This window comes from Mirounga angustirostris, unplaced genomic scaffold, assembly GCF_029215605.1.
Source record: "Mirounga angustirostris isolate CCGP_5_RB_7025 unplaced genomic scaffold, mMirAng1.0.hap1 SCAF_2, whole genome shotgun sequence".
Lineage (NCBI taxonomy): Eukaryota > Metazoa > Chordata > Mammalia > Carnivora > Phocidae > Mirounga > Mirounga angustirostris.
The window spans coordinates 70,003,561-70,030,711 of NW_026991710.1; the positions used below are offsets into that span (position 1 = coordinate 70,003,561).

At 39.8% G+C, this 27,151-nt stretch overlaps 1 protein-coding gene and 1 pseudogene across 6 annotated transcripts in view; one reads left to right on the forward strand and one right to left on the reverse strand.

Moving 5' to 3' along the window:
- Positions 1 to 26,048, reverse strand: part of KLHL8 (kelch like family member 8) — a 61,404-nt gene extending 35,356 nt beyond the window's left edge. For 2 of the 6 annotated variants that reach the window (XM_045880813.3, XM_045880812.3), the window contains exon 1: positions 25,627 to 25,870. The gene's annotated coding sequence lies outside the window, so the exon portion shown is untranslated. Of the gene's footprint in view, positions 1 to 25,626; positions 25,872 to 25,913 lie in introns of those variants that run through there. The other 4 variants (XM_064584765.1, XM_045880814.3, XM_064584763.1 and 1 more) reach the window with 3 other exon arrangements.
- LOC123848423 (dynein light chain 1, cytoplasmic-like) lies at positions 1,531 to 2,639 on the forward strand (annotated as a pseudogene).
- Positions 26,049 to 27,151: the final 1,103 nt, after the last annotated feature.

Below are 27,151 nucleotides of genomic sequence, written 5' to 3' on the forward strand. Positions count from 1 at the left end.
AAGAGTTTCCCACACCAACAAAAGTTAAAGGGACTTCTTTGAGTGGAAAGGAACAACCATAATCAAGAGTAAGAAAATTAGGGAAGGAACAAATTTCACAGGTAAATACAAATATAATAAAAGTACTAGATCAATCAGTTACAAAACCAGTACAGAGGTTAAAGCACAAAAGTAGTAAAAATCGATTATTTCTAAAAAGTCAGCCAAGGGATTCACAAAAGGATATGAAGTATTATATCATATACATAAAATGTGGGGATTAAAGATTTAGTGCTTTTAGAATGGGTTCAAAGTAAGCAACCATCAGCTTAATATAGACTGGTATATGCATAAAATATTACATGTGAACTTAATGGTAACCACAAATCAAAAATCTGTAATTGATATGCAAAAAATAAACAAAAAGGAATCCCCAAGCATATCACTAAAGAAAGTCATCAAACCACAAGGAAAGAAAGCAAGGGAAGTAACAGAGAAGAACACAAAAACAACCATATAAAGTAACAAAATGGCAATAAGTACATACCTATCAATAATTACTTTGAATATAAATTAACTAAATGCTATAATCAAAAGACATAGGTTGACTGAATGGATATAAAAGCAAGATCCATCAATACACTGCCTACAAAACACTCACCTCAGATCTAAAGACACATGCAGACTGAAAGTGAAGGGATTAATTTATCATACAAATAGATGTGAAAACAGAGCTGGGAATGTCCACAATAGCCAAAATATGGAAAGAGCAGATGAACGGATAAAGAAGATGTGGTGTGTAGACACACACACACACACACACACACACACACACAGGAATATTACACAGCCATCAAAAAGAATGAAATCTTAACATTTGCAATGACGTGGCTGGAACTAGAGGATATTATGCTAAGCGAAATAAGTTAATCAGAGAAAGACAATTATCATATGATCTTATTGATATGTGGAATTTAAGAAACAAGGCAGAGGATCATAGGGGGAGAGAGCAAAAATTAAGCAAGACAAAACCAGAGAGGGAGACAAACCATAAGAAACTCTCAATCTTAGGAAACAAACTGAGGGTGGCTGGAGGGGAGGTAAGTGGGGGGATGGGGTAATGGGGGATGGGCATTAAGGAGGGCACTTGATGGAATGAGCAATGGGTGTTTGTTATATGCAACTGATGATTCTCTAAATTCTACCTCTGAAACTAATAATACGCTATGTTAATTAAATTGAATTTAAATTTAAAAAATTTTTAAATGAAAATAAAGCTGGGGTAGCAATATTTATACTGAACAAAATAAATTTTAAAACAGAGACTGTGACAAGAGACAAAGGAAACCACATAATGATAAACAGCACAATCCAACAAGAGGATATAACAATTCTAAATATTTATGCACACAACATAAAAGCACCTAAATACATAAACCATTAACAGACGTAAAGAAAAGAATTTCAGTAATACAATAACAGTAGGGGACTTTAACACCCTCACTTACATTAATGGATAGATCATCCAGACAGAAAATCAACAAGGCAACAATGGCTTTGAATGACACATTGGATCAGATAGATGTATTCAGAACATTCTATCCCCAAACAGTGGAACAATGAATGGGCTAACCTAGAAATCAAAGAGGAAATCAGAAAATACACAGAGACAGACTAGACGGCAGCAGCTGGCATACAGCTCCTTAGATGCCATGGCTTCAATAGCACGGTAGCTCCCACCAGGTGTGAGCATCACCAGCCTCTCCCCCAGGAGGCCATTGCAGTCCGCCACCCCCTGCTCCTCTGTAACCATGTGCTCACTGAAAGTCTGTAATCAAATGCCAGTATGTCAGAGGAGACGCAACAGGACTCAGTGGAGTGTGCTACTCAGACACTGAATATAGGGAAGGACACTTTAGCCCATATTAAGGAGTTTAACAAGTACAACCCCACCTTGCACGGCATCGTGGGCAGAAACTTCCGTAGTCACATGACACATGAAGCCAACACTTCATCTACTACTACCTGGGCCAAGTGGCCATTCTTCTGTTCATACTTGGTTAAAAGCATGTATTGGGTGTCACATACCCAGTGGTCCACTCAAAAACAAGGACTACAGCCTAAATTCCAAATACCAGAGACTGAAATCTTAAGCCTTGCATGAGAGAACACCCTGATCTCTGAACCTCTATGGGCATTCTCTGTACAATTTTGTTATTGGTTATTAAATTAGCAAAACAAAATAAAGCAAATGAAAATGAAAACACAATGGTCCAAAATCTTTGGGATGCAATAAAAACTGTTCTAAGGAAGATTAAGCAGTACAGGCTTACCTCAAGAAGCAAGAAAAATCACAAATAAAAAACCTAACCTTACACCTAAAGGAACTAGAAAAAGAAAAAGCCCAAAACCAGAACGAAGGAAATAATGATTAGAGCAGAAATCAAATAGACCCCCCCAAAAAATCAATAAAACCAGCAGCTGGTTCTTTGAAAAGATCAATAAAATATATAAACCTTTAGCCAGACTTATCAAAAAAAAAAAAAGAGGAATCAAGTAAAATCAGAAATGAAGGAGAAATAACTGACACCCCAGAAATTCAAACGGTTATAAGAGAATATTAGGAAAAATTATACGCCAACAAATAAGAACAACCTATAAGAAACAACCTATAAGAAATGGATAAATTCCTAGAAGCATAACCTTGCAAAACTGAATCAGGAAGTAACAGAAAATTTGAAAAGACTGACTACTGGCAATGAAATTAAATCAATAACCAAAAAGTTTCTCAAAAACAAAAGTCCAGGACCAGATGGTTTCAGAGACGTTTCTACCACACATTTAAAGAAGAATACCTATCTTTCTCAAACTATTCCAAAAAATAGAAGAGAAAGGAAAGCTTTCAAATTTATTCTAAAAGGCCAGCATTGCCCTGATACCAAAAAAAGATAGACACTACAAGAAAAAGAAAACTACAGGACAATATCTCTGATGATCATACATACACACCTATGATAAAGTTTAATATATAAGTTAGACACAGTAAGAGATTAACTATTAATATAAAACAATTATAACCAATATATGATAGTAAAAGTTATGTGAATGTGCTCTCTCTCTCAAAATATCTTACTGTATTACACCCACACTTCCGGTGATGTGAGATGACAAAACGCCTACATGATAAGATGAAGTGAGATGAATGACACAGGCATTACGATGTACTGTTAGGCTACAACTGACCTGATGATCATCAGGAGGATGATCCTCCATCTGCTTCTCAACAGCAGCTGACCTCACAAAACTGAACCTGCAGAAAATGAAGCCAGGGATAAAGGAGGGGTGGGGGGACCACCGTACTGTGAAATGTACCAATCTTGCCTGGATTATAACAGCCCCCATTAACCAATCACCATGGCCCTATCATCCCTAAACATCTATTATAGGCAATGCTGCCAGACTTATCTAGCTCTCAGTGTCAATTCCAAATTGTTTGATGTATGTAGTTCAAACTGCTTATCCTGGCATTCATTGCTCTGATTCCAACTTACCTTCTAGTCTTTTCCTCCATTAATTTTTGACATAAAGTAGGGGAGAGGAGGGGGAAAGGCTACTTACTAAACCACTATGTGTCACATATTTTGCCAGAAATCTTACATAAACTTTCTCATGTAAACATCATGAATACATTACAGATGGCCTAAACATCCCTGATTTGCCCAAAGTGACACAGATAGAGCCTGGGAACTTAGGATTTTTTTTTTTTTTTTAAAGAGTTTATTTGAGAGAGCGTGCGCACACCAGTGGGGGGAGGGGCAGAGGGAGAGGGAGAAGCAGGCTCCATGCGGGGCTCAATCCCAGGACCCTGAGATCATGACCGAAGCTGAAGTCTGATTTAACCCACAAAACCATCCAGGCACCCCGGGAGCTAGGACTTCAATTCGGCTCTGACTAAGTCCATTCTTTTTCTATTAAATCAGACTTCACTATTCCATTTTTCTCAAATATATGTGCAAGTACTCAAGCTATTTCTTGTGAGGGAATGATGTGTAGGCCCAACTTAAATAATGTTTCTGAATTGCATGAAGCCTTCTCTAAATTCTCCCAATGGGGTGTGATCACCCTTCTGTGAACCCATATGGTACAATGTACTTCTCTGACTGACTTTATTCCTTTTGTATTTTAGATCTGTCTACTTAACACAGTGTTAACTCTTAGAGGAAAGTATCTTAGTAATATCTATACATCTTGCCCACATAAGCCTGGGTCATAAGTAATTGAGTCAAAATGATTTTTGTGGGCTATATGTTAGTCAACTCTTCTTTACTGCTTAGGCCATTGAGTCTTCTTTCATCCAGAACTTTCATCATACCATATTTTGTGCCCTAAGAGTCTGAGTATTAGGATGGCAAGCATTACTAATATGTTACTTCTAAATTTCACTAGGTTTACTTACCTACAATTCAAAACTACCATACACATTGTCCCTTGTATCAAACCACTCTAGCTTCTGTTTAGTGAAAAGTTTAATTTATTATTGTTGTCACAAAACTCTTTCCTTTGTCAGAGGACTGTTCTATGAAAAGGGCATTACAATTCATTTTTATAAAATTATTTTTACATTGACAGCAGATTTGGGCAAGACACAACAGCTCAAAAACTTTCTATACCAAATTCTCTTAAAATGGTCTATTCAAAAAAATGCACTGTCCTCAACTTTTTAAAAAATCTATCATATATAAATAAAATAGGAAGACAAGATCAGGAAAAGAATATTTACCCTGACATTTCACTCCTCTAAGGAACTTCACAGATTTTGGGACTCATAAAGATTGTATTAAGTGAAAGTAAACTCTAACCCAAAATGTTAAAAAACTGTATCTAAGATTCTAACCCTTAGGGAGAAAAAAATAAGATACTCCCCCTTCCCCAATATATTAAGAGATTAAAAAAAAGAAAAAAAGAGATGATCCATGGAAGTCTGTTTCTATCACACCATAGTGTGTTACGACACTGAAGCAGACAAGAAGTGAGACCATTTTTTTTGGTTCCTCTAAGTGCTAGTAAAGTCATTCTTAATCAACAAAAGTAAGTTCTGAAGAAAAAAGTATTTCAAACAGAAGCAGATAGGTTTTACTGGTCCAGTGCAGAGAATATATAATAAAAGTAATGTGTTTTTACATTTAAACACAACTTACAATGAATTTCAGAAAACAAAACTTACAGCAAAAGCATAAGGATATTATGTTAAGTCACTCTATTCTTTTTCTAATTTCTTTGTAGTTATAATCTGTGTCACATATTAGCATGTACTATCAATATATGTAATACCATTATGTAGAACATTGTATTAACTCATACTGTATTGTTCTCGTAGCTAAAATCTTTGTCGGCAAAGAGTGACTTTTATACTACACATTAATCAGAACAGTACTAAGTAGAAAGAGGAACTTCAAATGGCACTGCCGCAGTACCTACGACCGGCAGCAACAGTACTCTTAGACTCATTCTTCCTTTATTTTTTTTAATTGTAGTTGACATAACTGATTAGTTTCATGTGTACAACATAGTGATTCAACAGTTCTACACATTATGCAGTGCTCACCACAGTGAGTATAGTTACTATATGTCACCATACAAAGTTATTACAATATTATTGACTATATTCCCTATGCTGTATTTTTCATTCCTGTGATTTACTTTATAACTGGAAATTTGTACCTCTTGATTCACTTCACCTATTTCACCAATCCCCCCCAACCTCACCACTGGCAACCACTGTCTTGTTCTCTGTATTTAAGAGTCTCTTTAGTTTTTAGTTTATTTGTTTTTTAGATTCCAAATACAAATGAAATCATACGGTATTTGTCTTTTTCTGTCTGATTGATTTTACCTACCATAATATCCTCTAGCTCCATCCATGCTGTCACAAATGGCAAAATTTTGTTCTTTTTTATGGCTGAGTAATATTCCACTGTAGTTATAACATCTTTATCCACTCACTATTGATGGATACTAGGGCTGCTTCCATATCTTGGCTATTGTAAATAATGCTGCAATAAACACAGTGGTACATAGGTATTTCCATTTTTAATTTTTTGAGGAACCGCCATACTGTTTTCCATAGTGGCTGCACCAATTTATATTACCAACAGTGCATAAGACTTCTCTTTTCTTCATATCCTTGCCAAGACTTGTTATTTCCTGTCGTTTTTTTAACAATTTATTTATTTTAGAGATAGAACACACGTGTGTACATGGGGGGAGAGAAGGAGCAGAGAGAGACCCAAACAGACTCTGTGCTCAGTGTGGAACCCGATGTGGGGCTCAATCTCACAACCCTGAGATCACGACCTGAGCCAAAACTAAGAGTTGGACACAACCAACTGCACCACCCAAGAGCCCCTTATTTCTTTTCTTTTTGATAACTGCCATTCTGACAGGTATGAGATGATATTGCATTGTGGTTTTAATTTGCATTTCTCTGATGGCTAGTAATATTGAGCATCTTTTTATGTGTCTTTTGGCCATCTGTCTTCTTTGGGAAAATGTCTATCCAGGCCCTCTGCCTGTTTTTCATATATGGCCTTTATTATGTTGAGGTATGTTCCATCTAAACCCACCTTGTTGAGTTTTTATCATGAACGAATATTGAATTTTGTTAAATGCTTTTTCTGCATCTATTGATCCGATCACATGATTTTTCTTTCCTCTTGTTAATATATCACATTGAGTTGTGAATATTGAACCATTCTTGTATCCCTGGAAAAAATCCCACTTAATTGCGGTGAATGATCCCTTTAATGTATTGTTGAATTTGGTTTGCTAACATTTTGTAGAGGACTTTTGCATCTATGTTCATCAGAGATACTAGCCTATAATTTTTTTTTGTGGTGTGTCTGGTTTTGGTATCAGAGTAATGCTAGCTTGGTAAAATAAATTTGGAAGTACTCCTTCCTCTTCTATTTTTTGGAATAATTTGATAAGAATAGGTACTAATTCTTCTTCAAATGTTTGGTAGAATTCAGGTGTTCGGGAAACCACCTGGTCCTGGACTTGTGTTTGTTGGGAGTTTGATAACCAATTCAATTGTGTTACTAGTAACCAGTCTGTTCAGATTTCTGTTTCTTCCTAATTCAGTCTTAGAAGATTATATTTCTAGAAATTTATCCATTTCTTCTAAGTTGTCCAACTTGTTTTCATAGTAGTATATTATAATCCTTTGTATTTCTGTGGTGTTGGTTGTAACTTCTTTTTCATTTCTGATTTTATACACCTGAGTCCTTTTTTCTTCTTGATGAGTCTAGCTAAAGATTTGTCAATTTTATGTTTTCAAAGAACCAGTTTTTAGTTTCACTGATCATCTACTATTTTTTAAAGTCTCCATTTCATTTATTTCTGCTCTGATCTTTGTTATTTTTTTCCTTCTATTAATTTGGGGCTTTATTCTTTTTCTAGTTCCTTTAGGTATAAGGTTAGATTGTGTGAGAATTTTCTTGTTTCTTGAGGTAGGCCTTTGCCACATACCAGAGAATCTGCATTGTTTCCATTTTCATTTGTCTCCACGTATTTTTTTAATTCCCTCTTTGATTTCTTCATTGACCCACTAGTTGTTTAGTAGCATGTTGTTCAGCTTCCATGTTTATGTTTTTCAAGGTTTTTTTTCTTGTAAAAAATTGTTACGGTGAGAAAAGATGCTTGATATGATTTCAACCTTCTTAAATGTATTGAGAATTGTTTTGTAGCCTAACATGATCCTGGAAAATGTTCCATGTGCACTTTTAAAGAATGTGCACTCTGCCCTTTTTGGATGGAATGCTGTGTATTTATATGTTAAGCCCATCTGGTCTAATGTGCTGTTCAAGCCCACTGTTTCCGTATCTGGATGATCCATCCCCTGGTATGAGTGGGGTTTTAAAATTCCCTACTATCATTGTATACTGTCAACTTCTCCCTTTATGTATGTTAATATTAGCTTTATATATTTAGGTGCTCCTATGTTAGGTGCACAGATATTCATAACTGTTATATCTTCTTGTTGGATTGATCTCTTTATCATTATGTGATGCCCTTCTCTGTCTCTTGTTACAGTCTTTGTTTTAAAGCCTATTTTGTCTAAGAATTGCTACTCCAGCTTTTCTTTCACTTCCATTTACATGGAATATCTTTTTTTTTTTTAATATTTATTTATTTGAGGGGTACCTGGGTGGCTCAGCCGGCTAGGCATTCAACTCTTGGTTTCAGCTCAAATCATGATCTCAGGGTTGTGAGACTGAGCCCCAGATCAGGCTCCACACTCGGAGGGAGGAGTCTACTTCTTCTCCCCTTCCCCCTCCCCTTGCTTACACACTCTCTAAAATAAATAAATCTTAAAAAAAAAAAAAAGATTTGAGAGAGAGAGGCACCCCAACATGGAGTATCTTTCTGCATCCCTTCACTTTCAGTCTATATGTATCTTTAGGTCTGAAGTGAGTCTCTTATAGCATATAGATCAGTCCTGATTCATTATTCAGTTACCCAATGTCTTTTTTTCTTTTAAGATTTTATTTATTTGAGAGAGCAAGTGAGTGAGAGATTGAGAGAATGAGTGGGGGGAGGGGCAGAGGGAGAAACAGACTACCTGTGGAGCAGGGAGCCAGACGTGGGACTCGATCCCAGGACCCTGGGATCATGACCTGAGCTGAAGGCAGATGCTTAATGACTGAACCACCCAGGCGTCTACCCTATGTCTTTTTATGGAGCATTTAGTTCATTCACATTTAAAGTAACTACTGATAGGGATGCCTGGGTGGCTCAGTAAGGTGAGCAGCGAACTCTTGGTTTCCATTCAGGTCATGATCTTGGGGTCATGAGATCAAGCCCCATGTTAGGCTCTGTGCTCAGCATGGAGTCTGCTTGTCCCTCTCCCTCCCTCTCTGCCTCTCTCCCAACTTGCATGTGTGTGCTCTAATAAATAAAATCTTTTAAAAAAATAAGTAACTACTGATAGATATGTACTTATTGCCGTTTTGTTTTTTCTGGTTTTTTTTTATAATTCTTCACTGTTCCATTCTTCTCTTACACTCTTCCCTTGTGATTTGATGACATTCTTTAGTTGTATGACTGGATTCCTTTATCTTTAGTGTATCCATTATAGGATTTTGATTTGTGGTTACAATGAAGTTCATTTTTAACATCCTGTGCAATACAGCAGTCTATTTTAAGTTGATAGTCACTTAAGTTTGAACCCATTCTAAAATTTTTATTCTGCCCTTCCACACTTATGTCATATTTTACATCTCTTAAATTTGTGTATCTTTTAACCAATTACTGTAGATATAACTAGTTATAATACTTTTGTCTTATAACCTTCAAACTAGCATTTTAAGTGACTGATCTACTACCTTTAGTATTATGTTTGCCTTTACCAGTGGAACTTTTTCCTTTCATGATTTTCTTCTAGTTTTGGCCATTCTTTTCCACTTAAAGAAGTCTCTCTAAAATTTCCTGTAAGGTCGATTTAGTGGTAATGAATTCCAACTTTTGTTTGTCTGGGAAACTCTTTAACTCTCTTTCAATTCTGAATGATCTTGCTGGGTAGAGTATTCTTGGTTATAGGTTTTTTCCTTTAGCACTGTGAATATATCAGGCCACTCCCTTATGGCCTGCATAGTTTCTACTGAAAAATCAACAATGGCCTTAGGTTTCCCTTGTATGTAACTAGTTGCTTTTCTCTTGCTTTTAAGACTCTGTTTTTAATTTTTTATATTTTAATTAGTATGTCTTGGTGTGGACCTCTTTGGGTTCATCTGGTTTAGGGCTCTCTGTACTTCCTGGACCTGGAAGTGCCTGTTTCCTTCCTCAGGCTAGGGAAGTTTTCAGCAATCATTTCTTTTTCTTTTTTTAGATTTATTATTTATTATTATTATTTATTTGACAGAGAGAGAACACAAGCAGGGAGTGGCAGGCAGATGGAAAGGGAGAAGCACGCTCCCAGCTGAGCTGGGAGCCTGATGTGGGGCTCAATCCCAGGACCCTGAGATCATAACCTGAGCCCGAGCCGAAGCCAGATGCTCAACCAACTGAACCACCCAGGTACCCCTTCAGCAATCATTTCTACAGGTAAGTTCTCTGCCACTTTCTCTCACTCTTTGCTTTCTGAACCCCCTATAATGCAAATGTCAGTATGCATGATATTGTCCCAGAGGTCCCTTACCCTATTCTCATTTTTTTAAATGGTGTTTCTTCTTTTTTGCTGTTCAACTTGGATGATTTCCACCCCTCCCACCTTCCAGATCAAGATCCATTCTTCTGTATCTTTTAATCCGCTGTTGATTCCCTCTAGTGTCTTCTTTATTTGAGTTATTATATCCTTCAGCTCTGATTGGTTCTTTCTTATATTTTCTCTTTGTTGAAATCCTCACTCAGTTCATCCACTCTTCTCTCAAATCTGGCAAGCATGTTCATGACCATTATTTTGAACTCTGTATCAGGTATATTGCGTATCTGTTTCATTTAGTTCTTTTTCTGAGGTTTGTCTTCTTTTATTTGGAACATATTCCTCTCTCCCCTCATGTTGTCTGATTCTGTTTCTATGTCAAGTGGGCCAGATATGTTTCCTTGTCTTGAAAGTAGTGGCCTTGTGTGAAGGGCCTCCTATGCAGCCCAGGAGCACAATCCCACCCCTGGTCACCAGAACCAGGTGCTCCAGGGGTATCACCTGTGTGGCTGCATGTGCCCTATTGTAACTGGGCCATGACCACTGCAAGTACATTGGTGGGTGGGGCTGGCCCCCACCCAGGATGACTACATTGACCAGCCTCAACTACCATGGGCACACTGATGAGCAGGGCTGGTCCCTAACACAGCTGGCTAAATGGCCTGGCTGCAGCTACTGTGGGCATGCTGGAGGGTGGGGTTAGCCCCTGGTACAGCTGACTGAGAGGCCTAGCTGCAACTGTTGTGGGAGTGCTGGTGGGCAGGGTTTCCCCAACCTGGGGCAGGAATTACTTGGGAAGAGCTGCCTGCTTGGTATGCAGTTGTTGGTATGCAGTCTTGGTACGCAGCAGTTGCTTCGGCGGGGAGGGAGACACCAAGGCTGCCCGCTGGGTATGACAGGATGGAAGCTACTTTGGAGGTACACCTGCAGATTGGGTGGGGTAGATCCACAAGAGAATGCTGGGCAGAGAAGCAATACCAGCAGGGTAGAAGGAGAGTATCAGAACTGAGTCCCACCAGCTTTGGGCCAGTTAGGCTGAAGGAGGAGGGTAAGAAAAATGATGCCTGCCAGCACTTCCATTCCCAGAGAAAGTTCCTACAGATCTCAGCCTCTCCAGCACATTCTCTAAAATTAGTAAATCTCCTTCATATATAAGCTAGGCATTTTCTAAACTGCTGCCTCTGCGCTGGGTCTGAGAGAGAGTAATATAGGGTGCTGGCCCTTTAAAAGCAGAGTCTCAGTTTCCTTTAGCCCTCCAGCTCTTCTTAAGCCTTGCTGATTTTCAAAGCCAGATGTTATGGAGGCTCATTTTCTCAGTACAGATCTCTCGAGTGTGGGGTACCCAATGTGGGGCTTGATCCCTTCACTCCTCAAGGAAGACCTCCAGGCTTGTGATATCCCTCCCACTGTGCAGAGTTTTGGTTCCCAGCCACATCTCTGCCCTTCCTACCCTTCTCAATGCGACCTTTTCTTTATGTCTTAAGCTGTGGAACAGCTGTTGTTAGTCCTTTATGTCATTTTCAAAGTAAGTTGCACTTTATGTAGCTGCACTCTGATGTGTCCATGAGAGGAGTGCTCAGAATCCTCCTATTCCATCATCTTCCCAAGCTCCTGTTCCAGAAAGTCTAGATTCATTCTTCTTTAAAATAATTGGAGGGTATTATGCTGAGCGAAATAAGTCAATCAGAGAAAGACATGTATCATATGACCTCACTGATATGAGGAATTCTTAATCTGAGGAAACAAACTGAGGGTTGCTGGAGTGGTGGGGGGTGGGAGGGATGGGGTGGCTGAGTGATAGACACTGGGAGGGTATGTGCTATGGTGAGTGCTGTGAATTGTGTAAGACTGTTGAATCACAGACCTGTACCTCTGAAACAAATAATACATTATATGTTTAAAAAAAAAAAAGAAGAAGAAGAAGAAGATAGCAGGAAGGGAAGAATGAAGGGGGAGAATTGGAGGGGGATAAGAACCATGAGAGACTACAGACTCTGAGAAACAAACTGAGGGTTCTGGGGCGGAGGGATGGGTTGGACTGGTGATGGGTATTAAAGAGGGCAGTACTGAATGGAACACTGGGTGTTACACACAAACAATGAATCATGGAACACTACATCAAAAACTAATGATGTAATGTATGGTGATTAACATAGTAATTTAAAAAAAGAATATAAAAAACAAATAAATAAAATAACTACTTTGTATCTTTATGATTCAGTTAGGTGAAGATTTTAAAATGATACAAAATATTACATTTAATACAGTATCTGATAGGCTATGCTCATTATTTCATTTTTATTTACAAAAGCAAATAATAGAGATTTTAAATTCTGAATCAAGCAGTCCAAAAGAAAATACATTATGCTAATAATTAAAGGAGAAGCTGCTGCTTTGACGAACTGGATTACAGTTACAGTAGTTCCTAGTCAAGGTATACATGACTTCAAACAATTTACTGCTGTGATTCAAAACATGTTTTTCTTAGCATTACCATGTATAAGATTCAATTCTTTTTTTTTTTTTTTTTAAGATTTTATTTATTTATTTGACAGAGAGAGAGAACACAAGCAGGGCGAGTGGGAGAGGGAGAAGCAGGCTTCCCGCCGAGCGGGGAGCCCGATGCGGGGCTCGATCCCAGGACCCTGGGATCATGACCTGAGCCGAAGGCAGACGCTTAACGACTGAGCCACCCAGGCGCCCCTAAGATTCAATTCTTATCAAAATCTGCTTGTTAATGTAATGTATTGATTAACATAATAAAAAAAATTTTTTTTTAAATCTGCTTGTTAAATACTAGTGTCATTTCCAGGGTCTATACACAACATTTTCACGGCACTGAATACTTTGTAAGATGTTTCTATTTTGGAGTCTGCTTTATTAAGAAGTCCATCTATTGGGGCCCCTGGGTGGCTCAGTCGTTGGGCATCTGCCTTCGGCTCAGGTCATGATCCCAGGGTCCTGGGATCGAGCCCCGCATCGGGCTCCCTGCTCTGTGGGAAGCCTGTTTCTCCCTCTCCCACTCCCTCTGCTTGTGTTCCCTCTTTCGCTGTGTCTCTGTCAAATAAATAAATAAAATCTTTAAAAAAAAAAAAGAAGTCCATCTATTAATATTTCACTACTATAATCATTCGTTTGAACTGGACCACATAATTTATAGTCATTATAGTTGGGAAGTCTAGTATAAAGTAGTAAAAAATTTTTTTATTTTATTTTTCAAGATTTATTTATTTATTTTTAGAGGAGTGGAGGGGCAGAGGAAGAAAGAATCTTAAGCAGACTCCAAGCTAAGCATGCAGCCCCATGCAGGGTTTGATCCCACGACCCTTAGATCACAACCTAAGCAAAAACCAGGAGTTAGACACTTACCCAATTGCACCACCCAGGAACCCCTAAAAAATAAACATTTTTTAAAAAGACTTGAATTTTACCTAAGTATGTGAACAACATGTATGAACTGTCTCTTAGGTAGGGACTCTATTACTTATTAGTTTTGTTTAAGAATGTCATAGGGGCACCCGGGTGGCTCAGATGGTTGAACGTCTGCCTTCGGCTCTGGTCATGATCCCGGGATGCTGGGATCGAGCCCCACGTTGGGCTCCTGGCTCAGCAGGGAGCCTGCTTCTCCCTCTCCCTCTGCCTCTCCCCATCCTCATGCTGTCTCTCCCTCTGTATCTCTGTGTCTCAAATGAATAAATAAAATCTTTAAAAAAAAAAAGAATGTCATAGAAGTCACAGGGTTGTACTTAAAGATAACAAATGATAATTATTGGAATAAAAATATAAAGTCTACCAAAAAATAAATTTATCAATAATTTGTTTCTAAGTGTGAAAAGGTATTTCCCATTCAATATCTGAAATGAAACAAAACACACAAAGCTAAATAGTAATTACTTACTTAGAGAAAGCTATGCTTCAGGCACCGTCCTGAGTATAGCAGATTGCTAATCTTACACAGGGTTTAGGAGGAAATGTGGAGTCCCGAGATTGGTGGATTTTCAGAGGCTTTGAAGCGTGGTTACTAGAAGGGCTACCATTGACTGGCTAGCTTGCAAAATCCTGTTCACTAAGGCAGGTTGTTGTTGATTGATCACACTGACTTAAAAACAATTCTAGGGGTGCCTGGGTGGCTCAGTCGTTAAGCGTCTGCCTTTGGCTCAGGTCATGATCTCAGGGTCCTGGGATCGAGCCCCACATCGGGCTCCCTGCTCGGCGGGAAGCCTGCTTCTCCCTCTCCCACTCCCCCTGCTTGTGTTCCCTCTCTCGCTGTGCCTCTCTCTGTCAAATAAATAAATAAAATCTTAAAAAAAAAAAAAAAACAATTCTAAAGAACTGTCAATTACTCAGTAAGCAGGTTTAAAACTGGTCTGAGTGACTGTTACCATGGCTATACAAGAATCAGTCTCCTCCTAGGAGTTTGGAAACTTCCTTTCATTTTCACAAGGTAAGCACATAAACCAACATACACATACATATACATACTGTGTATGTAAATCATATGGTTTTATAATCACATTTCAAGAAACTGCAATAAAATATAGAAATACTGTCAGTGTTACGGGGAAATACCACTTGTCTTACAATATATTCATTTAACCAGTCAGTCATCAATGGTATACTGCAGGTTATGTTAATTCAAAGACAAATATGAAAAGCAACAAACAAATGTTTTTTGGTTTTTTTTTTTAGATTTTATTTATTTGACAGAGACACAGCGAGAGAGAGAACACACGCAGGGGAAGTGGGAGAGGGGGAGAAGCAGGCTTCCCGCCGAGCAGGGAGCCCGATGAGGGGCTCGATCCCAGGACCCTGGGATCATGACCTGGGCCGAAAGCAGACGCTTAACGATTGAGCCACCCAGGCACCCCCAAACAAGTGCTTTATAGCAGTGCTATTCAAAGTGAGTCTGGCCCACAATGTTTTTTTTTTACAGGTCTGCAATGAGGTAAGTACAAAAATGGAGTGTTCAGAAACCCTTACAGGAAATTTATATTTGACAGAGTAATTCTATGCCCTTTGAATCTAATGAAAAATTGAAGTTTATATTTTGTACATCCTTTTTTTTTTTAATTTTTCTAGTAATTAGGTTTTTTGTCTTTTATAAAAATATCGGTTCACAAACTGGTCTTTCACCACAAAGAGAAGCACTACTTCATAAGACTCGGAAAGTTAATATCCCCAATAGATGAGGGTGTTATGTCTTGCTATGAGGATACAGGCAAAAAGAATGTGTATCACATACCAAGCAAGTAGACACCTACATCAAAATTGGAAGAATGGTGGGGTGCCTGGATGGCTCAGTTGGTTAGGTGGCTGCATTTGGCTTGGGTCATGGTCCCAGGGTCCTGGGATCGAGTCCCACGTTGGGCTCCCTGCTCAGCAGGGAGTCTGCTTCTCCCTCTGCCTCTGTTCCTCCCCTCTGCTCATGCTCTCTCTCTCCCTTTTTTTTTTTAAAGATTTTATTTATTTATTTGACAGAGAGAGACACAGTGAGAGAGGGAACACAAGCAGGGGGAGTGGGAGAGGGAGAAGCAGGCCCCCCGCTGAGCAGGGAGCCCGATGCGGGGCTCGATCCCAGGACCCTGGGATCATGACCTGAGCCAAAGGCAGACACTTAACGACTGAGCCACCCAGGCACCCCTCAAAATAAATAAAATCTTAAAAAAAGAAAAAATTGGAAGAACGGTGACAAAATTGGAAGAATGATGACAAAGCACATTTAAAGGCTGCATCATCTATCCCCTGGATGCAGTAGGAGATTATGCTGTATGAAAAAACAAATGATTCTGAGATAAAACTGCTTCAAAAGAATCAGACTCTAAATGTGAAGAAATTTAGGAACACCTTAACCTATCTATCTCTTCTATTTTCCTTAAAAAAAAAAAAGTATGCACAAAAGTAATCTAATCTTTAAAAAGATTATCTAAGATAAGTCTCCCCTAAAAAAAGATGATTAAGACATGACATAATTCCTACCATTAACGAGCCTGAATTATCCAGATGGGACAAAAACAGATGATAATAATAACGTCGTAAAGGCAACAGTAAAGAGATATACTGGATATTATGGGAGAACCCAAACTAGTCTGGATGATCAAGGCTCCCCACTGAACGTGAAAGCTCCCATGTACTCAAAATTCCCAATCCACTCTACCAAACTATAACCAAGTTCCATACATTCTACTTCCTCAGTTCCTCTCATATTGTTGGCCCTGCTTCTCCAGCAATCCCACTTTAGTCCCAGGCCCCATCATCTCACAGCTATAATGACAGCTTCCCAACAGCCTCTTCTCTCACCAGGCATCCTTCCTACGGCTGCCAGTTATCATTCCCAAATTCAAATCAGATCATATCACCTCAATGCTTAAAAAATTCCATGAATAATGCAACAGTAAGAAGAAAGAAAACTGGATACAAGATGTATGATCTCTATTTTGTAAATATGTATATGTGAGGGCGCCTCGGTGGCTCACTTGGTTAAGCAACTGCCTTCGGCTCAGGTCATGATCCTGGAGTCCCAGGATCGAGTCCCACATTGGGCTCCTTGCTCAGCAGGAGTCTGCTTCTCCCTCTGACCCTCCCCCGTCTCGTGCTCTCTTCCATTCTCTCTCTCTCAAATAAATAAATAAAAATCTTTAAAAAAAGAAAAGAAGATGTATATGTGATAGGTTTCCAACCACAAGATGGTTCCAACTGCAATTGCTGTTTTGGAATCAATTAACGAAATGATTCCAAGTCTCTATTTATTATAGAGATATCTGTGGAGGAAAATAAGGAAACATAAGTTTAAAGTGGGTCACAGAAATTTACAGAATGGGGCATATAAAGTATATTCCCAAAAGTTCATCAAATTCTATGAACGAAAGGGAAATGACTAAGTATTTACTGTTATTACAGCAAGCGTGCCTGTATTAACTAGGTTAAATATTCTTATAGGTCATAAACGTTTTATAATGCTTTAAAGTCCCTTATATAATGACCATAAGGTACAGCTGCTGATTTTATAGAACTTAAACAGAGGTAGCATGGGGCACCTGACTGGCTCAGTTGGAAGAGCATGTGACTCTTGATCTTGAGGTTGTGAGTTTGAGCCCCATGTTCAGTGTAGAGAGTACTTAAATGAATAAATTAAAACTTTAAAAAATAAAAACAGGGGTGTGCCTGGGTGGCACAGTCAGCTAAGTGTCCAACTCTTGGTTTCGGCTCAGGTCGTAATCTCAGGGTTGTGAGAATGAGCTCTGCGACAGGCTCTGTGCTCAGCACACACAGTCTGCTTGAGATTCTCTCCCTCTTCCTCTGCCCCTCCCATTTGTGCACTCTCACTCTCTCTCTAGAATAAATAAATCTTAAAAATAAAATTTAGGGGTGCCTGGGTGGCTTAGGTGGTTGAGCGTCTGCCTTCAGCTCAGGTCATGATCCCAGGGTACTGGGATCAAGCCCCACATTGGGCTCCTGGCTCAACGGGGAGTCTGCTTCTCCCTCTCCCTCTGCCTCTCCCCCTGCTCATGCTCTCTTTCTGTATCTGTGTCTCAAATGAATAAAATCTTAAAAAAATAAAATAAATAAAATTTAAAAATGAAAATAAATAAAAAGAGGTCGCATGAATAGCAGGAGTAAGAGTGACTTAGGTATCAGGATAATTGGATTTTAACTAGTTACATTTTGGGGAAGTTACCTAATCTCTCCAAGTCTCAGTTTCTTCATTTATAAAAGAACAGGACTGGATAGGTCATGGATCAGTAATCTTTCTGTGAAGGGCCAAAGAGTAAACATTTTAGGCTTTGTGGGCCATACAGTCTCTTTCATGACCACTCAACTATGCCATAGTAGTATGAAAGCAGCCAGAGACAATACATAAAGAAATGAGTGTGACTGTACTCCAATAAAAATTTATTTACAGAAGTTAGAGGGGTGCCTGGGTGGCTCAGTCATTAAGCATCTGCCTTCGGCCCGGGTCATGATCCCAGCGTCTTGGGATCGAGCCCCACATCGGGATCCCTGCTCAGCGGGAAGCCTGCTTCTCCCTCTCCCACTCCCCCTGCTTGTGTTCCCTCTCTCGCTATGTCTGTGTCAAATAAATAAAATCTTAAAAAAAAAAAAAATGAGAGCAAGGGGTGCCTGGGTGGCTCAGTCGGTTAAGCGCCTGCCTTCGGCTCAGGTCATGATCCCAGGGTCCTGGGATCGAGCCCTGCATCAGGCTCCCTTCTCTGTGGGGAGTCTGCTTCTCCCTCTCCCTCTGCCTTCTTCTCCCCCTGCTTGTGCTCTAATAAATAAATAAAATCTTTAAAAAAAAAATCTTTAAAAAAAAAAAGTGAGAGCAAGCGGAGTTTAGCCTGTAAGACCCTAGTTTTAGGTAATCACTGTTTACTTCTAAAATGTGAAAGTATTTTTTTTCTATTTAAAATTCCCTAAGCTGTTACCTTTATTTTTATATTTTTTAAAATATAAATTATATATTTTAAAAGATTTATTTTTTTAAAGATTTTATTTATTTATTTGAGTGAGAGAGAAATAACGAGGGGGGAGAGGGGCAGAGGGAGAGGGAAAAGCAGGGTCCCGGATGAGCAGGGGGCCTGACCTGGAGCTTGATCCCAGGACTCTGAGATCATGACCTGAGCAGAAGACAGAAGCTTAACCAACTGAGCCACCCAGGTGCCCCTAAAGATTTATTTATTTGAGGCAGAGAGAGAGAGACAGAGAGAGAGACAAAGAGAGAGCACCCGTGCATGCAGTGAGGAGGGGCAAAAGGGGAGGGGGAGGGAATCTCAAGCACACTCCCTGCTGAGCACAGTGCCCCAAGCAGGGCTCCATCCCACAATCCTCAGATCATGACCTGAGGCTAAATCAAGAGTCCAATGCTTAACTAACTAAGCCAGGTGCCCTGGTTGCCTTGATTTTTAGAGAAATCGGTTCGCCATATGTAACACAGGGCACACAAACTAGTGATTAATAGCAGACTTTAGGATCAGACAGCTTTGGGATTCTCTATTAGCTGTTAGCCTTGGACAAGTCACTTAAAATCACTCTGAGCCTCAGCTTTCTTGTAAGGTTCTTGTGAAGTTTAAATGAACTAATAATAGAGGTGCCTGGCTAGCTCTGTCAGAAGAGCATGCAACTCTTGATTTTGGGGTTGTGAGTTGGAGCCCCATGTCGGGTGTAGAGAGCACTTAAATTAATAAAACTTTTTTTAAAAAAGTTTAAATGAAGTAATAATATATGAAGTATTTAACCCTATATCTAGTATACAATAAGCATTCAATAAATGATTATTACTTTTGTAATAATTTTACATTACTAATATAACATTACATATATTACTTAATATTACATTATTATAAATTTATTTTTTTTAAAGATGTATTTGACAGAGAGAGAGACAGTGAGAGAGGGAACACAAGCAGGGGGAGCAGGAGATGGAGAAGCAGGCTCCCCTTTGAGCAGGGAGCCGCAGGGCTCCATTCCAGGACGTGGAGATCATGACATGAGCCGAAGGCAGACACTTAACGACTGAGCCACCCACGTGCCTCATAAATTTACTTATTTAAATTATGTGATCCTGAGTCCTTCGTCAGGAACACAATACTCCATTTTTTTCCACCAAACAAATAAAATATGCTTTATAATGATCTACATTCAGATGCATTTTTCACTAAAGCAAAAGGTGAGGACTGGCTATATTACCCTAAGTATTCCTATTGTTTTGTTTTGTTTTTTTAATGACAACAGTCAGCTTTGTAGATAGCAGATAGGAGGGGCAGAGGAAGAGAGAGAGAGAAGATAGTTAGCACTATCTACTTACTAGCTGTATGACCTTGGTAAAGTTATATAACTTTTTATTAGCCTCCATTTCTTCACCTGTAAAAATGTGAAAATAACAGTACCAACTTTATAGGATTATTAGAATTAACTGAGTTAATAAATCGTCTGGCACATAAACTATATAGTAACTGTTATTATTTGAGTTAGATATTTAACATTTGTTCATTTCAGTCCTCAGACAACCTGAAGAGGTATTATTCCTATATTTACAGCTGTAGATAATAAGGTTCAGAGAAGCTAAGAAACCTACCCAAGGTCACCACTGATTAAGTGGCAATGCCCAGGACTCAACATAGGCTTGCCTGACTACAAGAAACTCTTACCACAAGGCTAAAGATGACATCAACTATATCTCTGTACGGTATATACAAATGAATTTTAAGGACTCACATAGGGGTATTAATAATAATCTCCCCAGGCAGGAAACATTTTTGAATTTTTTAAAGTTCAAGGGTTAAGAGAATACACATAAAATCACGCATCTTCTTAAAATGATAGTCTTCCCATAAGTAAAATTTTTCCTGAAATGATTACTCTTTTTAACTTATGTCCAATTAACTTAACTCAAACGTTCATTATTAAAGTAATAAGCAATTCTCGGCACTAAAATAACTAAAGATGCAGCATAGTGACTTACCCTGTACACAGAAAGTACTATGCAAATGCTGGCATTCACCTCTACTTGATCTCTGAGATTTATATAAGACTCTCAGACTAATTTTATAAGAAGCAAACCTAGAGAGCCAAACACACTTCTGCTTACTTTATTCCATAAATTCCCAAGTATTGATTTAGAACTTGAGCTTTGAAAAGCTTTCCCGTTCAAATGAAAACACTGACCAATATTAAAGGGGAAGAGTAAAAGACACCTCAAGGAAAAAGACCAAAAGACATTACTCCACTGCATAGGTTTATTCTTAAGTTTGCTGCATTACTTCATTCACCCCATACTCTTCAGGCCTTGTGAGTGCCTGGCCTGGTAACTGATCCAGAAGAGAAGCTGGCTTCACACTGTAAAGCCTCAGAGCTCAGCAACCTAATACTAACAAGAAACATACGGCAGTTTGATGTAGCTTATTTCCAAACTCTATTACAAGAATGAACCCAAACTTAGAACTCTAACCTAACTCTAAAATTCCCCAAATGCAAATAAGATTAATCTTCAATGTTATAAAATTACAAATTATAATCTAATCTACTTAAGCAGATTGTGAATTTTTTTTCCAAACCAGAAATTCTGAAATTCAAAATAACCATTAATTAAGAATTAATAAAATATTACACTCTGTGCTATACAGGAAGAAATATAACAAATACACTATGTAAATGTCATTATCTAGTTTGGAAGACAAAATAATTTTCTTTAGCATTTGGTGTTCTGTTGAGAAAAGAAAAAATGTTCAAATTTTAAGTTAAGGAAACCAAATCATGTTTTAGCATTTCAAAGTAATATTCTAACATGCTGGATTGTATTAGGGTATCATTCCTTGCCAAGTATTCTATTGCCCATCAAGACGGGAGGGGAAGAATGGACAGTATCTGCCTAACAATAATGGATCCATCAGTAGTGTCGTCTCCACATATAAGCAGCAGCACTATTATTCATATGAGCACAGTGTATCATAAATATCAAGCTCTAGTTCTAGAAGAAAAACAGGCACTCGTGGTGGTTCAAAAATTACCTTTCAGAAAAAAAAAAACTAAACTAATATTAAAAATAATCTGCAAGGGGTGCCTGGATGGCTCAGTCAGCTAAATGTCCAACTCTTGATCTCAGCTCAGGTCTTGATTCTGAGTTTGAGTTTTTTTAACTTGGACTCCACAATGGGCGTGGAACTTACTTTAAAGATAATAATAATCTGCAAAACGTTTAGTAAAGAAGACTGCCTAGATAACTGATGCTAACAGTTCCTAGAACCTTTGCCAGGGGTTGTCCATGAACCCCCTTTGAACAGCTGTTGAAAGTTACAGGTCTTTTCCCCACAAAGTACAGATATACAGAGTTCAGACTCTTGTAAGACTATGGACCCGCCCATAGATCTAGATTAAGAACCAGAAAGATGAAGTAGAAATTTTCCCAAGGCACCTTTGACTCTCTTTCATAATTTTACCCCTGACTCACAAGACCCAACTAAATCATTCATAACCAGACAATGAACTCTCATGTAAAGCCAGCCCTTAAAAAAAAAAAAAAAAGTTTGATAGTATTTACTTAACCAGTATTCACCTGAAAATACACTGATAGCATTTTATTTTATTTTTTTTAAGGATTTTATTTATTTATTTGACAGAGAGAGCATAAGCAGGCAGAGCACGACACGGGGATCAATCCCAGGACCCTGGGATCATAACCTGAGCCAAAGGCAGATGCTTAACCGACTGAGCCACCCAGGCGCCCCAACTGACAGCATTTTAAAATACAGCATGTAACTAAGTGATATCAATAAACATTATAGTGTATTAATTTATAAAATGATTTTACATCATAATAACAATACTCTTATCTCCCTTTTATAGCTAACAAAATGGAGGTTCAGAAAATAACTTGCCCTGGTCACACAGCCAACAAATGGAGAGCTGGGATTCTAATTAAGTTGTCTAGTTCCAGAACTGAGCTTACTTAGTACATTATTATATCCTGATGCTGCCACAAAAACCCCTCAGAGAAAACAGATTTAAAAAAAAAAGAAAGCTTAATAGGTCACATTCTATTGTAGATACATCTTGACATCAGTAAAGAAAAATTAGTGTATTTAAAATGTTTGATTTCCTCTTGCTTCATTGGTTAACATAAAACATGGTTTTCAGAAAAATAAATGGTCAAGCTAATGAGTTTTAGGACTGAAAAATAAGGATATTTTGTTATTCTATGAAGCATTCATTCTCATTCATCTCTTTAATTCTTAACATGCAATGTTAAGAATATTTTAGAATAATTAAAATCCTTAAAAAAATAAAATAAAATGCTATCAGTGTATTTTCAGGTGAATACTGGTTAAGTAAATACTATCAAACTTTTTTTTTTTTTAAGGGCTGGCTTTACATGAGAGTTCATTGTCTGGTTATGAATGATTTAGTTGGGTCTTGTGAGTCAGGGGTAAAATTACTAAGAATATTTTAGAATAATTAGAATTATTAAGAATAAAATTATTAAGAAAAAACTGAAAGTTTAAACATCCAATTCCTTTTAAAACACAAAAACTATTTGAAATTAACTTTTAGGATGTTCAAAATATTCCTTGTAGTCTTTTTTTAAGTAACAATACTTCCATTCTCTACAAATCAAAATTTCTTGATTTTTTTTTAAGTGTCATTTGTCTAAACCCATATGATATACAACACCCTACTGTAAACTATAAACTTTAGGTGATAATGATCTGTCAATGTAGATTCATTGATTTTAACAAATGTACCATTTCCATGTGGGAATTTTGATGGTGGGGGAGGCTGTACAGGCCTCTGTGGAGCCAGGCAGGGGGCATATGGAGGCAGAGGTACGGTACCTGGGAAATCTGTACCTTTCACTCAATTCTGCTATAAATATAAATAAATATAAACTCTATTTTGCAAAAGGGCTGGGGCGGATGTGTCAAAATTTACCTCATTTTCTTAACAAATGAGGAAATAATTGTCTTCTAAAAATTACCCTGTGAATTAAGCTTCCTGCCAGAATACAGAACGTGCATTACAGCATATATTATCATTTAAAAAACCATTAACAGTAATCTTATTAAATGCTAAAAGAGGGCGCCTGGGTGGCTCAGTTGGTTAAGCGACTGCCTTCGGCTCAGGTCATGGTCCCGGGAGTCCCTGGATCGAGTCCCGCATCGGGCTCCCTGCTCAGCAGGGAGTCTGCTTCTCCCTCTGACCCTCTGCCTCTCATGCTGTTTCTCTCTCTCTCTCTCAAATAAATAAATAAATAAAATCTTTAAAAAAATAAATGCTAAAAGAATTAGTTTTAAATGTTAATATGAAGCTAAGTGCACGTGTGAGTATAGTTATCTTAAGATTCCTTTTTATATTTTTGTTCATACTATTTGGTATTTTAGGGGACTAAAAGTCTGAAGTGGGTCACCAGTTGACTGACAAACTAAAGGGGGTGCCAGTGGGAGGAGGAAAAGCAGCAACCAATGAAAAATGCCACCGCCAAGCAGAAGTCCTCTGTTCTCCCAGGTCGACCCTCTCTGCCAGGGTCAGGATTCAAGGGAGATGGAGAAAGGGTTTCCTCATAGAGTCAGAATGAAGAACAGCAAGAGTCAAACAACTATTGACTTATATAACAGAAAAACAATGCAAAAAAGAAGAAGAAGAAGGGCGCCTGGGTGGCTCAGTCGTTAAGCGTCTGCCTTCAGCTCAGGTCATGATCTCAGGGCCCTGGGATCGAGCCCCGCATCGGGCTCCCTGCTCGGCAGGAAGCCTGCTTCTCCCTCTCCCACTCCCCCTGCTTGTGTTCCTGCTCTCGCTGTCTCTCTCTCTGTCAAATAAATAAAATCTTAAAAAAAAAAAAAAAAGGAAGAAGAAGAAGAAAAGAAAAAGTGCAACTAGTAGATAAAATACTTGTGTCAACCCAGGTTTTTCAAGCAGCTTTCCCCAAAGTATCTTCCAAATGTGGTAACCACCCACAGGGATAACATTAGCATAAAGGGCCAAAAATAGTCATGTTATTAAAACAGATGAAAAGGAATACTGAGAAGGGTTCCATTTTCTACGAAAGGAGAACACTGCCCAGTGGGAATATACGTAGAATGCTTTTCACACCCAGGCGCGCAAACGCCACGACTGTGCAAATCCAGCAAAGGACAAGCCCCGGGCTAGAAAACTCCCAACTCTGTAGACAGATCGCCCAGCCTGAAGAAGCCACCAAGTTAACGAAGCCCAGAACTGAGTGGAAAGAAGAAACAGCCGGCTCTGGGGCGATAAAACGAACTCGGCCGAGCGGCTGCGCCTTCTGGAAGGGGCTGCAGTTGCTGGTGTCACACCAGGAGGCACTCTTCCACAGCGTCTCCACCACCGCGCGAGCCGCAAACCCCCAGTACCAGCAAACTCCGACTAGCAGCGAGCTCCGCGGAGAGGCAAGTCCCGACAGGCAGCGAGCCCCTCCGGCGGGTCAGTCCCGGACCGGCGACAAGCCCCCTGGCAGGCCAGTCCCGGGCGGGCTGCGAGTCCCCACGCCGCAGGGCCGGGAGACAGCCCACCTGCCGCGCGCGCCCACGGGCCGGCCGCCCTCCCCGGGCCCCCGAACCCGGCCGGCCGCGCCGCCTCCTGCTCATTCCTTGCACCCCACCAAACACCTGCCTGTCCCTCTCTTCCCGGAAAGACCGACCGAGAGGAGAGAGCCAAGGGGGCCACCGACGCGGCTGACAGAGCCGGAGGCTGGGGACCTCCTCCGGGAAATGCGACCCTGTTCCTCCCGCCAACGGGAGCGACAGAAAACGTGCAGCGGCTTAATGGGCCCCAAACCCTCTCAGCTGCGGAGTTCTAGTTACTGCTCGTAAGGCTGGAGTTTCCTCGAGCCGGAGGCGCAAGCCCGGGCGGCGTTACGATTTCGGGTTGGGGTAAGGGAAGGCTCGGCGTGAACCCACAGCACTGCACAAAGGAGGAGAGGAGTGAGGGGGAATGAACGCAGTTACCTCGGTCCTCGGCTCGTCTCTCCGCTCGGTGTCTGCCGGCCTCGCCAAGGCTGCAGCTGCCCTGCCAGGCTCCCGCAACCCAGCGTTCCCCGCAGCACCCAGCCGCGCCGCACTAGACCCGCGTGAGCTCCCGACGGACGCGCGCCCCCCTGCGCGGCCCCGCAGAGCCCCGCCTGGCGCCCGGCGTCCTCTCGGTTCAGCCCCGAGAGCGGCGGCCTCTGGGGCTGCGAGCGGAGCGCGCGCCGGAGCCTGCGCACTGCGCTCTGGGAGGTGTGGTTTATGGTTACCTCCTCCGGGTGCCCGTCCCCCCACGTCCTCGGGGGCGGTGAGAGAGTTCGGGGACTCGCGGTGCTGTGCTGCCGGGGGGAGGTAGGGGACGTCCTCAAAACAGTTCTGGATAGGTTATTAATATCTCTGAAGTTATTCTTCACTTCGGAGGCCGTACAGAATTTAGTTTCTTTTTATATCCACCAACTCCCCTCCCGCGCGCGTTGAGTGTCCCTTGGGTTTCTATCTCTTTTTTAAAAATGGTGGGGGAGGGGGGAAGACTTCCGTTTTTATTCCTATGTCACTTTCTCCACATGTTCCCCAGAGGATATACACAGCAGCTCGTGTTTATAAATACAGACCCACAGTTTATAAACCTAAGGAAGCAGTTAATTGACCTAAGCAGACACTGGCAAAAACCATTGCAAATAAAAATGATGTTGAAATAAACCAATTTTTCAATAAAGTCAGTGGAATGTAGAGGTGGGAGATTAAGAGAGAGCAAAGAAAAATTTTTAAAAGGATATTCTCCTAACACTGTGTCTTTTATTAGAACAATCTCAAGGTTTTACAACCCCAGGAATCTATGTCAGAATAAATTCAGCCCTAGGTACATTTATGAATGTTAACGCATAGGTTTGTATTGATTTTGCTCGAAAAAGAGCTTTTTAAAAAGTAGTAGCATCTTATGTAAAAACCCCAAAATGACTACTTGAATTTGAAGTTTCATTTCTAAAAAACATCACCTTTTTTACATAAAAGAAATTGAAATAATCCTTAATATTTCGAATATTCCTCTTCAGAGCATTGTATTTTGCAAATTTGATGTCAATGCCCTTAGAAAAATAGAACAAGACCAGTTTTAAAGTATACACACCCACACAATTATAAAATTCGTCTGGAAGCATGATGCAATACAATATATATTTAATAAAAGCATGTTCTAATAGAATTTTTTATATAATATGAACTTTTTTTTTTAAAAGATTTATTTGCGAGAGAGAACGAGAGACAGAGAGCAGGAGAGGGAGAGGGAGAAGCAGATCTCCCGCTGAGCGGGGAGCCCGATGCGATGCGGGACTCGATCCGGGACTCGATCCGGGACTCGATCCGGGACTCGATCCGGGACTCCAGGATCATGACCTGAGCCGAAGGCAGTCGCTTAACCGACTGAGCCACCCAGGCGCCCCGAACTTTTCTTTTTAATCAGGTGTACTATGTCTCCTAAAAAATGCTCTATAGGGGTGCCTGGCTGGCT